The sequence below is a fragment of the Formica exsecta genome, unplaced genomic scaffold (assembly GCF_003651465.1).
Source record: "Formica exsecta isolate Colony F162 unplaced genomic scaffold, ASM365146v1 scaffold451, whole genome shotgun sequence".
In the NCBI taxonomy this organism is placed as follows: domain Eukaryota; kingdom Metazoa; phylum Arthropoda; class Insecta; order Hymenoptera; family Formicidae; genus Formica; species Formica exsecta.
The window spans coordinates 937,468-953,380 of NW_021851748.1; the positions used below are offsets into that span (position 1 = coordinate 937,468).

The 15,913-nt window shown below is 39.6% G+C and overlaps 1 long non-coding RNA gene across 1 annotated transcript in view; it reads left to right on the forward strand.

The window, feature by feature from the left end:
• Window positions 1-355: 355 nt before the first annotated feature.
• Window positions 356-15,913, forward strand: part of LOC115240782 — a 224,686-nt gene continuing 209,128 nt past the window's right edge. Inside the window, exon 1 of the long non-coding RNA XR_003884824.1 lies at window positions 356-1,913. This is a non-coding gene — a long non-coding RNA (uncharacterized LOC115240782). The remainder of the gene's footprint in view (window positions 1,914-15,913) is intronic.

Genomic DNA, 15,913 nt, shown 5'->3' on the forward strand with positions numbered 1-15,913 from the left:
TAATATTATGAATGTTTAAGTATATTTAAATATGTGCGAATTTGTGATAAAAATGAGTATCAAGCAAATCAAATTTAATATATTACATTTAATTACATAATTGAGGATATAATTTAACATTGTACTTTAACCTAAATATTTCAGTGATATTAACATTCTTATCTTATTAATATTTCATTAATATCTTAATGAGATGCCGCGTAAAAAATTGTTCCCGCGTAGCGCGTGAAGTTGAGCGCCATCACGTGACCAAAATTTCCGCGACCGATCTATTCCTCCCTCCCCCCTCCAACGACCTCCGGCAGTTCGCGTAGGGCATTGCCGAAGTGCGTATCCTGATCGTGATCGCTCTGCGTTTTCGCGTCTTTTTACCCGGTTCGGACGAATTCTGCGCACCAATAAGTATCAGAACTATCGAATTTAACGACGGACGATCGTCTCGTTGTGTTAACGAGATTCTCGCGGTCATAATTAGTGCGTCTCGGTAATCGCGATCGGTACGTGCCTTAATGGCTACATCGCCTTTATTGGAAGGGTCCATTTTTCCAACGCGCATTTCACGTACATATTTCGCAACATTCGCTCGTCGGGCGAGCATTCCGAGTGCTATCTAGCATCCGAAGCATCGCGGAGGATCGAAAGACAACGAAAGGAGCATCGTCGAGAATATCGAGGAATTCGCGAATCTCTCGGTAATCGCGACCGTACGTGAATTATCGCTGGATCGCCATTATTGGACTGATCCATTTTCTAATCCGCGCATTCCACGTACATATATCGGAATATTCGCGCGTTCGACGAATATTCCGAGCGCTATTTATTATCTGAATCATCTTGGAGCATCGAAATACATCGAAAGAAGCATCGTCGAGGATATCGAGGAATTATCATAATGGACTAATTAACGCAAGTGATCCTTGGTCGCGAACGTTCGATATTCGTCCGCCATGACAGTGACGTATGCACAGTGCAAGCTCCTAATATCAGACGGAACGCGTGGTAACAAGTGTCTGGGAGTATCGGGTGCATAGACTTCTAGATAGAGTGCGCGCTCCAATTAAGGGTAAGAAGATGGCATTAGCAAGAGGGGAAACTCAGTAAGAGGGCACTACTTGATCTAACTCTCCCCACCAATCGTGCAGTATCTATGCCCGGGATTCTACGGACATTTCAGTGTGTTGGTAATCCACATAATCACGATCGAACGTTTCCCGATATACATAACCACAGTGTTAATGACGTTCGTTAATCGCCGTTTGTTGAAAAATTTTATTTATGGATACATTTATTATTCGCGAGTGTAATCGTGTGTCAAGAGTGTCGAATAAAAATTACGGGCGATTCAATATGTCAGCTGATCCGCGCAATCACGATCGAACATTTTCCAATAAACATAATTACAATATTAATCGCGTTTCGTCAAATTGCGGTTCGTTGAAAAACTACATTCGTTATTCGCGAGTGTAATCGTGTATCGGGTGTCGAATAAATCTACGGACATTTAAGTGACTTAATTGATCGAACGTTTTTCGTACATAACCGCAATAATGATCGTGTCTGCGTAAAATCGAAAGACTTATTTATGGACACATTCGTTATTCGCGAGTGTAATCGTGTATCGGGAGTGTCGAATAAGTCTCGGGCGATCGTTTAATTAGCATTAATTAATCTGTCTGATCGAATAGACTTTTCGATATCGATGACAGATCACTCGCGTTTCGTTGTGGATCATGTCTGTTGGAAAATTCATTTAAAAATATGCCTGTTTCGTGTGATTGAGAATGATTATTCGCGAGTGATCAAGTGGATTTCAAGTGCATCGGAGAGCATCGAGGGACATTGAGCGGCTTCGAGAGATAATGGATTATTGCAGACAGGGTGCAGGTGGAGACAGAGGATTGTATTCGTCTACGGTGAGCACTCAAGGATTTATTTTATATGTAAACATGTACCAAAAATTTTATTTGTCTTTATATACACGCTGTGATATAAATATAATAGATAAAATTTCTCTTTACATTGTTTAACGCGCGCTTATGTATTAATGATTAATGGATTGGTTAATGCATTGGTATCAATGTAATCGTAGCGTAACGCGATTTTTTCATACAGGATTAAATCATCAATTTAAATATATGTGGAATAATTAAGGAATCGTCGATTTCTCCGAAAATAAAAAATTGCACGCGCAAATAACTATACTAATGATCGTAATAGATTCCAAGTGAGATTCCACGACCGATCGCGTTTTATGACTTTCGTAATCTCCCGTGTTTAAATGAGTAATGATATCGGTGTAATTGCGGTGTAACGATTTTCCCGTAGAGGATTAAATTATCAGTTAACATAGTTACGCAAAATGATCGACGAAAATCATCGATTTTATTGGAAAAAAAATCGCGCGCGCCAATAAGCGCATTAATTTAATACAGGGTGTCTACTCCCTTGTAAAACATGGGATTCTCAGGGAATTTTTTTGTGCTTGGAGAAATCAGGAAATTCTCATGAAATTTTATTGGGAATTTTATATTGTAAGCGATCTGTAATTCGCCGATGAGCCAAATTGTGAATTATGTATTTAAAATATATATAAAATATATATAAATATATATTTGTAAAATATTATAAATATATATTTATCTCTGTTTATATATATTCAGTGTCTTAATTAAATATGCAGTACATATTCTTTACTTTAATTTTTAGTAATAAAAAATGAAAATGTTACGCAAGTTAAAAATTTTTATCTTAACGAAAACTGTTAGTTCTTTTCAGTATATTTTTAAATCTAGCATCATGAAACTTAAGTGGCTTTGCATTTTTTTCTTCGTATGAGTGAAAAGCATTATTAAAAGGGATATCGGTGTAATTGCGGTGTAACGATTTTCCCGTAGAGGATTAAATTATCAGTTAACATAGTTACGCAAAATGATCGACGAAAATCATCGATTTTATTGGAAAAAAAATCGCGCGCGCCAATAAGCGCATTAATTTAATACAGGGTGTCTACTCCCTTGTAAAACATGGGATTCTCAGGGAATTTTTTTGTGCTTGGAGAAATCAGGAAATTCTCATGAAATTTTATTGGGAATTTTATATTGTAAGCGATCTGTAATTCGCCGATGAGCCAAATTGTGAATTATGTATTTAAAATATATATAAAATATATATAAATATATATTTGTAAAATATTATAAATATATATTTATCTCTGTTTATATATATTCAGTGTCTTAATTAAATATGCAGTACATATTCTTTACTTTAATTTTTAGTAATAAAAAATGAAAATGTTACGCAAGTTAAAAATTTTTATCTTAACGAAAACTGTTAGTTCTTTTCAGTATATTTTTAAATCTAGCATCATGAAACTTAAGTGGCTTTGCATTTTTTTCTTCGTATGAGTGAAAAGCATTATTAAAAGGAGAACAATAAAAAAAAACTATTTTAGGAAAATGCATCACAAAAAATTTTTAAAATATTTTCTTTACTTGGAATTTTGAATAAAAATACCTGAAAGATTAGGAAATTTTTGGGGAATATTTTTACAAGATTCGAGTAGACATCCTGTAATAATCGTGCAAGATATTAGAGACGCGCGAGTCTACCGCGTGCTTGCATATATTAATGGATGCACTGATATCAGTGTATCGCGATTTTTTTCATAGTTGATTAAATCATCAATGTAAGCGTATGTGGAATGATCAAGGAATCATTGATTCGAAAATAAAAAATCGTGCGCGCGAATAACCGTACTAATGATCGTAATAGATTCGAAGCGAGATTCCACAACCGATCCCGTTTTTTAACTTTCACGATCTCGCGTAATCGATCGCTCCCGCTTGTCATGCTCGAATGAAGTCATTCGAGTGCTTATCCGCCTATAACGCACGTACATTAGCCCGTGCTAACGCCGGTTCTCACAGTCTACTACAGTGGCACAGCGGCTTATTGTTAGATCCTTACTTGATCGAGTAACTCGCAGTCATTCGTATTCCTTGTATTTCTATTCCTGTTTCGAGCTCCGCGCCAGCAGCATACGCGCCCGTCCATAAAATGCGAAACATGCGATTCGCGGTGCCATTGATGCCTCGCGGAAATTGGCACGGTGAAAGCGTTATCCGATCGAAGCGATCTTCGATCCTCTTTTGCGCGGCCGTCATCGCGTAAATTATACAGGGGACACGTCGCGTCGCCGGAATATTGTGGGCGTGCGTCGCACTAATAAACGACGATTTTTTTCGATGTACCGTCGATGTTAATTTCCTTTCGAATTGATTGTAGCAAGGAGCGATTAATTAAAGTGAATAATCGTGAACATGCAACGCAAACGTTAACATTTTTAAATAATTGTTATTTTAAAGTTGCTATAATTTGCAGAAACGCCGCTGCTTCGATATCGCGAATTAAAAGTCGATTAATTGAATTATTTACGCAATTATATACAAACTATTATATCATTAAATGTCATCGATAAATTTCACGCGCGATTTCACGATTTCTTACAGCTTTTTTATTTTTGCGGAATTAAGACGATCGAACGGCGTTTCTCGTAACATTATCTGATCCTACGATCTCGAGGCGAGGAAAGATGGGTGAGCGATATCCGCCTATTCATGAGCTCGTAAAGATAGCGGAAATTTATTGAGCGCTCGATCTTTAATCGCGATCGATCGGCGTTCGCTTGCGGAGATCGCTTTCACGCACTGCGAATTCCAAGAGAAAATCGGAGATTTTTGGTCGCATCCGCATCTTTTCGGAGATATCTTTTTCTCTTTTTGGTGTGCATATTGTCTCAAAAAAAGAGAGACCTGATTTCGCCCGCCTACGAGTAGAAAGTTCCTTAGTTTGTCAACCATCGAGAGAAAAACTTTGCCGGGGAAAGAATATAACTGCCGTACACCGCGTGCGCAAATCAGGTTTCTACATTGCTTTCGCAATACACGACGTTGAATATATACATTTTTTTTTAATTAGTCGGAATTAAGACCAGTCCATACCGAACAAGACCGTGCATAATCCGATACATCGCAGTGAATGTGTCTACTTTCTTCTCTCTACCTGTCGTTCCCTCTGCACTCGTATATGCGGCTGCATGTATGCGGCGTATCCGTATAGACGTATACGGGCAACCCGCTCGAGGCAGATGTGAAGATAAATCTTTTATTTTGATCCGCCTTGTCCCGTTAGGATAAGTAAATATTTATACGCGCAATGCTATACGAGCTCAAACGATAAAGTCTGCGATTGAGCAAGCAAAGCGTAATATATCAAAATGTATACAGTCTTAATTAATATAATTAATTATCGATCGCGTGTTAAACCGATTATGTTAAAATTTTTTAATTGTTTAGTATAAGAAATAAAATAATATGAAAAAAATCTTATATATACAATTTATACATAAAAATGAGGGAACTTTTACAAATTGTCTCTATTCCAGATGTATAATATATTCTTACGTATTCTTTCTGATAAATGTATAGGAAGAACCTCTGGCATTAAAGGTGAAATCTTTTTCTAAGTGAAGAAAAACGATTACATTGAAAAGATCCACGCGAGCGACCGAATCTGAGATTCCAGTATATAGCTGCCGATAAATCAGCGATAAATAGAAATGTCGCGTCTCCATTAAATTTCTTGTTCTTGAGCTTTGCTCGTCGCGTCGGTCATTCGAGAAGATTATTTATCCAATAAAATTTATAGTCAATCGCGGCCTTGGATTAAGCCGTATATATTACGCAATCCCAGATCGGTGGAATATTGCGTCGTGTCGTTTTTTGTGTGCTGTTCTTTTTCTTCTTTCGCGATATTCCGTCACTGATTCGGGCAAAATATGCGGAATACCGGTCTCAAATCAAGTTAAAACGCCAACAAAAAAATTGCACGTTATCGCGATGATCGACGGTCGTTGATCTTGATTGAAAAAGTTATTTATCGACTCGAATGTAAAATTACAAGTTCAACTGCAGTACATTGCGATATTTTGTAATCATTGAATTCCTTTGCCCGATATTTATATGTATTGATCATACGTCATAATTGTGCAATGCATTTTTCATGAAATTAAATAATTTCTGTTACGTCGAATATTTTAAGACATTTTTTAATTGCGCAATGCATTTTTCATGAAATTACATAATTTCTTTTACGTCAAATATTTTAAGACATTTTTTAATTGTGAAATTCCTTTTACATGAAATTAAATAATTTCTTTCACGTCGAATATTTCAAGACATTTTTAAAAATACGCGATTAATTCGTACTTATAAAATTAAAAAAAAAACTGAATATGATATAATAAATCTTAAATTTTTTTCTCGTTTACAATCGGCATACTCTTCTATCTATGCGCACGTGTAACTTTCTATTTCTTTTTTTTTAACATATCAATATAATTTCTATTATTTATTAAGTTTATATCTTGTATAACATGAATTTTATTTTCATAATTTATAACTTTGTAACTGACCAATTACTAGTTTCGCGATTTGAAGAGAAAATCATGCTGTGAGTTAGACTTCTGCAGCTGACAACATAGCGCGTTAATAATTATAACAAGCGGTAGCTATTTAATTGCTTCATTAGCACTGACGAATCACACGCGACCGCGGCACGTTACCGCGGTAGGAGTGCTACGGCTCATTAAAATGCAACGATTGCGCCGAGACTGTACACCGCGATGTAATAATTAACAGCAACATTTTGTACTGCCGTTATTATACTACTGACGAGACCATTCACGGAGTTTCCGGTATTTTGCGGCCGATGAGCGCGTTCTAATCACGAGGAAACAACAATCGGAACGATGAAAAATTAGAAACATGAGATGCTTCTTTTCCCACCGAAAGCTTCGCGCGAGAGAAATCGAGACGAGTCTTTACGATCAGACATGGCGTTTAAGAATGATCAGGAAATAGTTGTTCCCTGTAGAACTTAGTATTTCCATTAAAATGTAATAGATTCAAATTTTTTATTTTTTATGATCGCAGATAAAATTATATTAAAGCTACGTGTGTTTATGCATATCTACCTCAGATTAATTTTTCCACAAAATTTATAATACGTTTATTGATTAATTAAGGTATAATATATTTGAACGGTCCTTGCGAAAATAATTTCATTAAACATTTCATTAAAAATGATTTACATGCGCGAGAAATAAAATACGAGAAAGTAAAATGTAAATGTTGGAAACAGACGTTCTCTATTAAGACAGCTCGAATACACGACAACAAAAGTCAACGATATATGCATTTACGAGGCCTCGAAGAAAGAATCTGAGCTCGCATTAGTTTTCAAACTGTAGGGAGCGTGCAGAAAAGACAGTATCCGGGGATGGGGAGAGGGCGGAGGGGGAGATCTCGGCTCGCGTGCCGAGCGGGCGCCGGCCGTTGTTGCATTCTAGATTGAGACGACTCTCGGCCAACCTCGGATACCGGGGGCTTGTTTACGAGGCCATATAGCCACTGATATTTACAATGATGTCGTATGTGCGCATGTAAAATCATTGCGTCACGATCGTGCGCGGACGCCCCACCGGCTTTACGTTCAACGTACATACGTCTCGACGTTCATGACACCGGTCGTTGCCCGAAACTCGAAAGCTGATGTTGAGAATAATTATGATACAGCATAGAAATTTAAACAATATCATGAATAAAATAATATTTTTTTTTTTCGAGCATAAATAACGCAAATAAAATATCAACGGTACCGATATCATTAATAGATTATTTTTTATAGTCACTGCTTTTTATTATTACAAGGAATAGATTTTTTTTTTAATTGTTGGTACGCGATTATTATATTTTAACTATTTTTTGTATTACTATTAAATGTAATTTATATCGCGAAATTGTCTCCGCGAATTGTGTGGTTGTGTTTGATTCCGAGTATATTTTCCTCCTAGATGAAAGCGGAAGTTGCAGGTTTTTTGCACACAATATGTCGCGAGAACAGGAATATTGCAATCAAGGATCAAAGAGCGGACCGATCGAGCGTCTCAAGGGCGCCGATCTTCTGCGTGTCCTTCCATAGAAGTTTTTATTATACCGAGCTCGGGATACGAGAACGTTGCGAGAGATTCTGCTTCGAATTCTAATTAGGGAATCGCTGCTCCATCCTCATGAAACTCAATAAAATGTTAAACAGCCGTTTGCAAGAATTTATTAGAACATCACGAAGGTCATGATACGATCCTTCACGCGAGATTATTTTAAGATTATCGATAAATTTGAGACAATAAAATATGACGTAATTTATATCTCAGTAATAATTCGCAATAAATTGCAAAAACTTTTTCCTAAAAAAAGAAATATTGCAAAATTAAAACGAATTTTATTCTTTGCATTTTAGTGCCTGTTTCATTAGCAAAAAATAATATCACCCGAGATAGATAAATTTAACTTTGTATTTTTCCACCAATCCTCTTGCGTAGTCTGACACATTACAATGCACTTTAAAATATACGCGAAACGCCACCACAGAGCTTACACGAGAGATAAAAATATTCGCGTGAATTTATTATGACTTAAAATTTTTATTACCGAGAAGAACGGTGGCAAGTAGGAGCAGAAAGAATGACGAAAGCGCGCGCGCAGAAGCGAAAATTATCGATGATCGAACGGGCGTATTTTCTCCGGACGTAAAGTCCAAAGGTAGAGATGTAATTTCATGCAAAGAAGTCAGGACCTTACAGATCCGTATTGCCGGTACTAACAAAGAAGGGAGAGTAGGAAGCTCGGACGGAGTGATGTACGTTACGTTATGTACGGCGAATACGTGCACGAGTATCGAAAGAAAAGAGAAGTCGACAGAAAGAGAGATTCAGATTGAGAGAGAGAGAGAGAGAGAGAAACAAGCGGCTCCGAGAACGGGAAGAGCGAGTACGGTATGAGAACGTATGTATGGGTATATTTCGCGGAGGGGAGAAGCGCGGGAGGTGCAACGGGAGCGGGTAAGAATGTACTCCGAACTCTCGACATAACGGGTAGCAATGTAACCAGATCACGACGAGAGAACTGCGAGCCTGTGCCTTTCGCGGAGCGGAGAGGAGCGCGGAGACGGCGCACGACGAGTATCGCGATTATTAACAATTACAATTGATTTAGTATTGTTCTATACGCGCGCGGCGCATTATTCAAATTTATTCAAATCGATGCCACCGCGCGCGCGATTGGCAGGAGGGAGAGGTGGTTCCTGCGATCGGCGTGTACTTCAGGCACGCTGCCTATCGGTTAAGCTATTCGAACGCATGTCGTGATATGTGACATCGAGCAGGGAGGTCGATCGTCGACGAGCAAGCGTATTAAGAATGCGTGTCACCGAAAAAAAAAAAAATGCGGAATGGATCGCGATACGAATGAACGAATTCGCGATTCTTCGAGGGTGTCGATGGACCGTTAACCGTGTTAAGGGACTTATTAATTTGCATGCGCATCTGCTGCCGATACCAACAATCCGCTTTCCGACCGTATATGGTGGAGTCGTCGTTCCTCTGGACGATGGTACCTGCAACGGGACGCATCAAAATGATCTTTATATCATTGTGATATAATCCGGCATCGTGCCCGACTCTCTTATAAGGATTCACCCGGCGAAACGCTTTTATCCGCTTTCACTTTTCGCGCGCTGATGGAAAAGGGACCGCGCGGAGACCGCTTAATTCGTGCTCGGGTTGATTTTTCGTGCTGGATCCGCGACGAAGGAGAGCATTCGTTACCTTTTATATCGCGCTCGTGATACGCTCAATTTACATGGTAGCTTTGCTCGCGCGGGCACAAACGTTACACTTAAAAATGTAATTTATTTTACACCTTAATTCGCCTCGAAGAACGCTGTACTCTACCCGTTACATACATATATATAAATACGGTTTGTTAACTTTAATGCTTAACGTGGACCCGCATTCACCGAGTACACAAGGAAATGAGGAAAAGAAATATAATGTAAGATTTAAGGTTTAAGGATTTTTTTATACGTGAAGAAGTTTTAAATTTCTTAAATACATCTTTAACTCTCGCACCACTTTGAGTTCCTTTAATCTCTTTCTTCGTCTCTCTCCTCTCGTATCAAAGACAGATTATCATGCCGCACGGCTCTCGATGTTTAATGGTAACTGGTGTATCTGACACCAATCACGTTCGGTCGACTCGAGTTGTTCGATTAGATGAGTCATTAATGAAGGTTGCGCTCAATTGCGGCACCATTCGCTCTCCATGCACAACGAGCGCACGGTACTCTTTGCGTATCTGTGCAATCCTCTCTATACGTAATCTCGGTATTCCATCGCGAGCAGATCGGACTATCTCGCGGATTGTTTCCCGATATCGTAACTACCGCAAGTAGTATCGCGCCGTGACGTTTCGAGTGTCACGGCGTTCTTGAAAGAACGTCGACGGAACACGTGGTCGGCGCGAACGTCTGATCTTATTCCTAGATCAAGGACTGCTGTAATCGCTTGTCGATGTTCTAGTTCGATGAACGTTCGAAGGAAAAGAGTGGGTGAAGGATAGATAGATAGATAGATAACATAAAACTTTATTAATGATTAATTAATTTATTGACTAAACAAATAGTGAAATATGTACAATAAAGTGAAAATAATTGGGATAACAAAAAGGAGCTATAGACTTGTAATGTTTTATTTGTTCTCTATAAAAATGTTTAAAAATAATTTTCATTGTTTTATTTTTTCTAAATAATATTAACAATATTTTTTATATATTGAATTCTATAAAAATGAACAATATAGATTAATCAAATTTTTTCACACGGATTTATTTTACCGATTATGTAAATTTCCGCATAGTAGCATCGATTCATATTTCCATTAAATGAGTTTTCTCGAGAAGTATATTTTTCTATATTTATCGCTACCACTTATAATTATATACTTTTATACTTTGAACACTAATTGTTTGATTATTAGCATTAATGAAACCGCAATTCGCTTATTTCTCACAATACAAATCCGTGAGAATTTTCTAGATTTATAACATTACATAATCGATTCTTTGAATAATGTGTGCGGTTACAATGCGACAATCGCTAAATAAAGATTCATACGTATTTTGTAGCTATCTTTTGCCTCAGACTAAAAAACACTGTCATTTAAATAGATATAGGATATAAACTTATAAACTGTTGTAAGAGATTACACATACAGATGTATACATAATTACATACTTATATAATGTTTTTTTATAAATCGTTTTTATTATATGCAATATCTGAATTATAATAATGAAATTTTTTATTTAAAGGAGTAAGGGATCGCTCGAATTTTTGAGATGGTATTCGAGTCGAGTGCCAGAAAGTCGGCCTCTCTCTACGCGCCTCGAAGTGTCCCATTTGCGGGGACGAGATTCCGCATGCGATGCCCTTATCCGACCGAAATATACTTTCGCCGCTTGCGCGCGAATCCCCGGAGGCTCATCCTCTGGTTCGATATCCAACGCGGTGTCCTCTCTGTGTCTCTCTCTCTCTCTCTCTCTCTCTCTCTCTCTCTTTCTTTCTGTCTGTCACCTGACGCCGATGGCATATACGCGAGGCTCTCTCCGCTTTTGGCGCTCCTCGCTTTTCGGTGCCGCGACAAATTGGAAATTACCCTCTCGCGCGCCCGCGGTCGCCGCGAGATTGAGATTAATTGATTTTTTCGACGAGCGGGGCTCTCACCGCGGCCACGACCGCCCCGCTTTACCATTTTCGGACGAAACTCAAGATCGAGATCGTGAGAAGCGTGACGCGCGCGGGGAGCGTTAGAGCGCCTCGGGAGGAAGAAAAAGCAAAACAAGACGCAGAAGCTTCGCTTTTCTCTCGCGCGTCGGATCTTGCCCGATGGTATGCGTTGCGTCACACGCCGAAAGTATCGAGGCGAGTGCGTCGATGACCGGAATAATAACGATAAGACCCGCGCGTGGAGGAGAAAAGAGAAGAAAAATAAAAACCGTGCGGAGAAGCGACGAGACGGCACTCGTAATTGCTTGCCGCCAAAATTGGACCGATCCTCTTATTCGCGCGGTCTACGAAAGAACATTTTATCGAACAGAAGAAAGAGTAAAAGAATGCGTAAGATTGACTGTTGGGCACGCCGGGATAATTAAGCGACCGTTTGAATTAGTCTCAGCATTAATCTTACTCAACGTGCGGTCCGATCGTCGATGACGTTTCCCGCGACGTCGCCGCGCGCGGAAGAAGATAAATGCTCGCGCTCTCTGTCGATCGGCGTCGCGAGAAAAATTTACGAAAAGATATTAATTGTCTCCTTATTGTAACATCCCGATTTTATAGCCGCGATCTTTCAATTCGTCGTTACTTACTCGACGCGCATAATAACAGGTGATCTTTATTAAGGGCGGACCATTTAAAGGAAATTCAGTATCTAATGGCAATATATTAAGGCGCGAAGCATCCGTTTTAAAAGATTCCGAGGCAAGTTTTAGCGCCGAGTATATATATATATATATATATATACAATGCGTAGCCTGCGGCTGGTTACAAGATGTGCCGCTGGTACTTGTAACTGGACGAGTAATGTAGGGGCGCTGTGCTCGTAACTCATAAGTAAGATTATTAAATTAATACGAGCGGACCCACACCTCGCGCACAGCTCGCCACGAGAAGACATAACCACAGGTTTTCTCTGGTAATACGTCACTAATGACATTGGCCGGTCGTTTAGACGCTAGGAAAGGCAAGCGCGAGAACGAGCGCATCTACGAGAGCGGCTCAACGAACGCCTTGATTGCTTCAGCTGTACTCTTTTTACATCAATTATTTATTATTCTGCTTTGTTACGAAAGAAATTGTTTCATTCGGTCTCTCAATTGCTTCGAAACAATATTTATGGCAACGATCATAATTATGTATAAAGAAAGAGGGCAGCATTAACATTTGCAATTTTTACACGAGCAAGAGTATATAATTTTTACGAAAGAAGAAAATTTAAAATATATGTTAAAAAATAAGGAGTTACGTATAATAATAATAAAGAACGCTGAGTAATTTTTCCCTCTTTCTCTAAAGAATAAATTCGATTATCTACGTGAATATAAAATTCACCGCGTTATTTGACGTTATATTGGGATCCTGCACAAAATCCGCTCACGTTTCCGTTCATCCCGATTTTTATACTTTTCCCAAGAATCATGGAATAATCGCGATCGGTATATTTCTTCCCACGCGAAGGCAGTAAACATTAATTGAAATGTCACTCCTGCCGCGACATTTTCACCCGGCATTCGCCGCGCACGCGAGGCAGCTCGGTCGCCACGCTAGCTCGTCGTCGCGGCGGTGTATCACTTCCTGGTACACCTTATTAAACTGAAAATTAACATAGCAGGAGAGATATGGCTCTCTAAGAGCGCGGGATCTCTCGTGAAGCTCTGCTCTTCGCACCGAGGAGCGTGGTTGCGCGGACGCGCACGCGCGGTCACAGCCTGAGAGAGGAATCGTGCACCGCCAGGGGGAAATTTATCACCATAGAAGCAATTAATGGAATTTTTTTTTTTCTCCGCACAGACCCCTTGGCTCACGATCGCGCGCGAAGTCGCCGCTCTATGCATCGTGGTCACGTCTCTCCTCTAGTTGCGAACGACCCGTATAACGCGCCTATCTCGTCGTCGGAGAGTGAGAGAGAGAGACGAGCGACCGATACGCGGAGCCGGGCGCGTGTACACGTTGCTTATATAACAATTCGTGTCGTCGAGAGAGATATTAAGGCCAGCCTGTGCGAGAGAAGGCCCGATCGACCGACGAAATCGTCTCCGCGATCATTAAAACGCTCTCGGATAAACACCGTGCACGCCGGGACTTTTAATCGCACCGACCGTTCTCCGAATGAGAATATGTCGCTCGAGGGCCGAAGACCCGCGCTTGATTATTGTTTAGAAATAAGACGGAAAGAATCAATTTATTATGCCCGGATCACGGGCCTCGCGGACAGCGGAACACTCGAATGATCAATGATTAAATGACAGCTTACGCGATACCTTGGACGAATAAATGGTCGCACATCCAGATTACGTGCGATCGCTCCAGGTCATTTGCTTCCGTTAACGGGGGTTGCTTCATAAGCCTTCCGATAATTAACGCGTTAGGCGAACGAGATATGGACAGTCTAGTAAATGTCATGATGTAGTACATGCGAGACATAATATCAGTAGCGTTTTTTTTTTTTTTTGTGAAATATTAATTAAACTAATTATTTTTATATTTTAGTTATTCGTCTCTATATTTCGATATTAAAATCGTAAAAACTTTTAGCAACGAAATGCGATTATTTTTGTAAATTACACTTTTATCTCGATTATTTTTTGATACTGGAAAAGCGGTTCTCAATATTACAGCGTTTCGATCGAACGCGCATCTCGAAGATGACGAGCAATCTTGCCGCTGACGAAAAAATGATCGACCCGATAAAAATAATATTAAAATGATTGAGACACTCACGTGGGTTATCGCGCGCGTGTAGGTGCACGTAATATCGAGCGATCTTGAAGCGGCCCCAGGTTCTGACGCTGTCGACCGAGTTTGACGTTAATTGGCTATAATTATGGGGCAAACCGCTTAATTAGGTGGACCGGATCGACAGAGGCGCCAATTCCGAAATTTATCGATGCACGGTTCATTGCGAGGCCTTTCCGATCGCCGCGATCGAGCGAGAAGGAGGATGAACGAGGTAAGAAAAAAAAAAAAAAAAAAAACGACGAAAACGACGAGGACGAGAAAGAAAAGAATCTTTCGCGGACGGTGTGACCGCTATCATCCCTCGCGATCTCGCCGATATGGCGTTACAGCAGCGCTAGCCGATGCTGCCGAACGGCGTTAATTAACCAGCACCGTCGCTAGAACGCGTTCTATACCGCGATGCGCACGATTTGCGCGGTCCTTGCACGTGGAGAACGAATTTTTCTCACCGCCATCGCCTGTCGATATCTGCCGCTCGGAATCGACGCGCATCGAGTCTTCCGACACTCCATCCGCAATGGAAAATATTGCGGAAAAAGACTTTAAAACCGCGTTAATATAAATCCAAAGATAGTATCATGGGATTTTGTAAAAACAGGGTATCTACTCTCTGGAAAAACATGGAAAATCTAGAATTGTCAGGTAATTTTTTATTGGTAATTTTTTACCTGGAAAAATCAGGGAATTCTCAATTTTATTGCGACTCGGGGATTTAAAAAAAAAAATTCTTTCGTTAATAATTTTGTTCTTATACTGTAAGCAATCTGCAATCCACTAATAAGCCAAGTTGTATGAAATATGTGTTTAAAATATATTATAAATATATATATATATATATATATATATTTATAATATATTTTAAACACATATTTCATACAACTTGGCTTATTAGTGGATTGCAGATTGCTTACAGTATAAGAACAAAATTATTAACGAAAGAATTTTTTTTTTTAAATCCCCGAGTCGCAATAAAATTGAGAATTCCCTGATTTTTCCAGGTAAAAAATTACCAATAAAAAATTACCTGACAATTCTAGATTTTCCATGTTTTTCCAGAGAGTAGATACCCTGTTTTTACAAAATCCCATGATACTATCTTTGGATTTATATTAACGCGGTTTTAAAGTCTTTTTCCGCAATATTTTCCATTGCGGATGGAGTGTCGGAAGACTCGATGCGCGTCGATTCCGAGCGGCAGATATCGACAGGCGATGGCGGTGAGAAAAATTCGTTCTCCACGTGCAAGGACCGCGCAAATCGTGCGCATCGCGGTATAGAACGCGTTCTAGCGACGGTGCTGGTTAATTAACGCCGTTCGGCAGCATCGGCTAGCGCTGCTGTAACGCCATATCGGCGAGATCGCGAGGGATGATAGCGGTCACACCGTCCGCGAAAGATTCTTTTCTTTCTCGTCCTCGTCGTTTTTTTTTTTTTTTTTTTC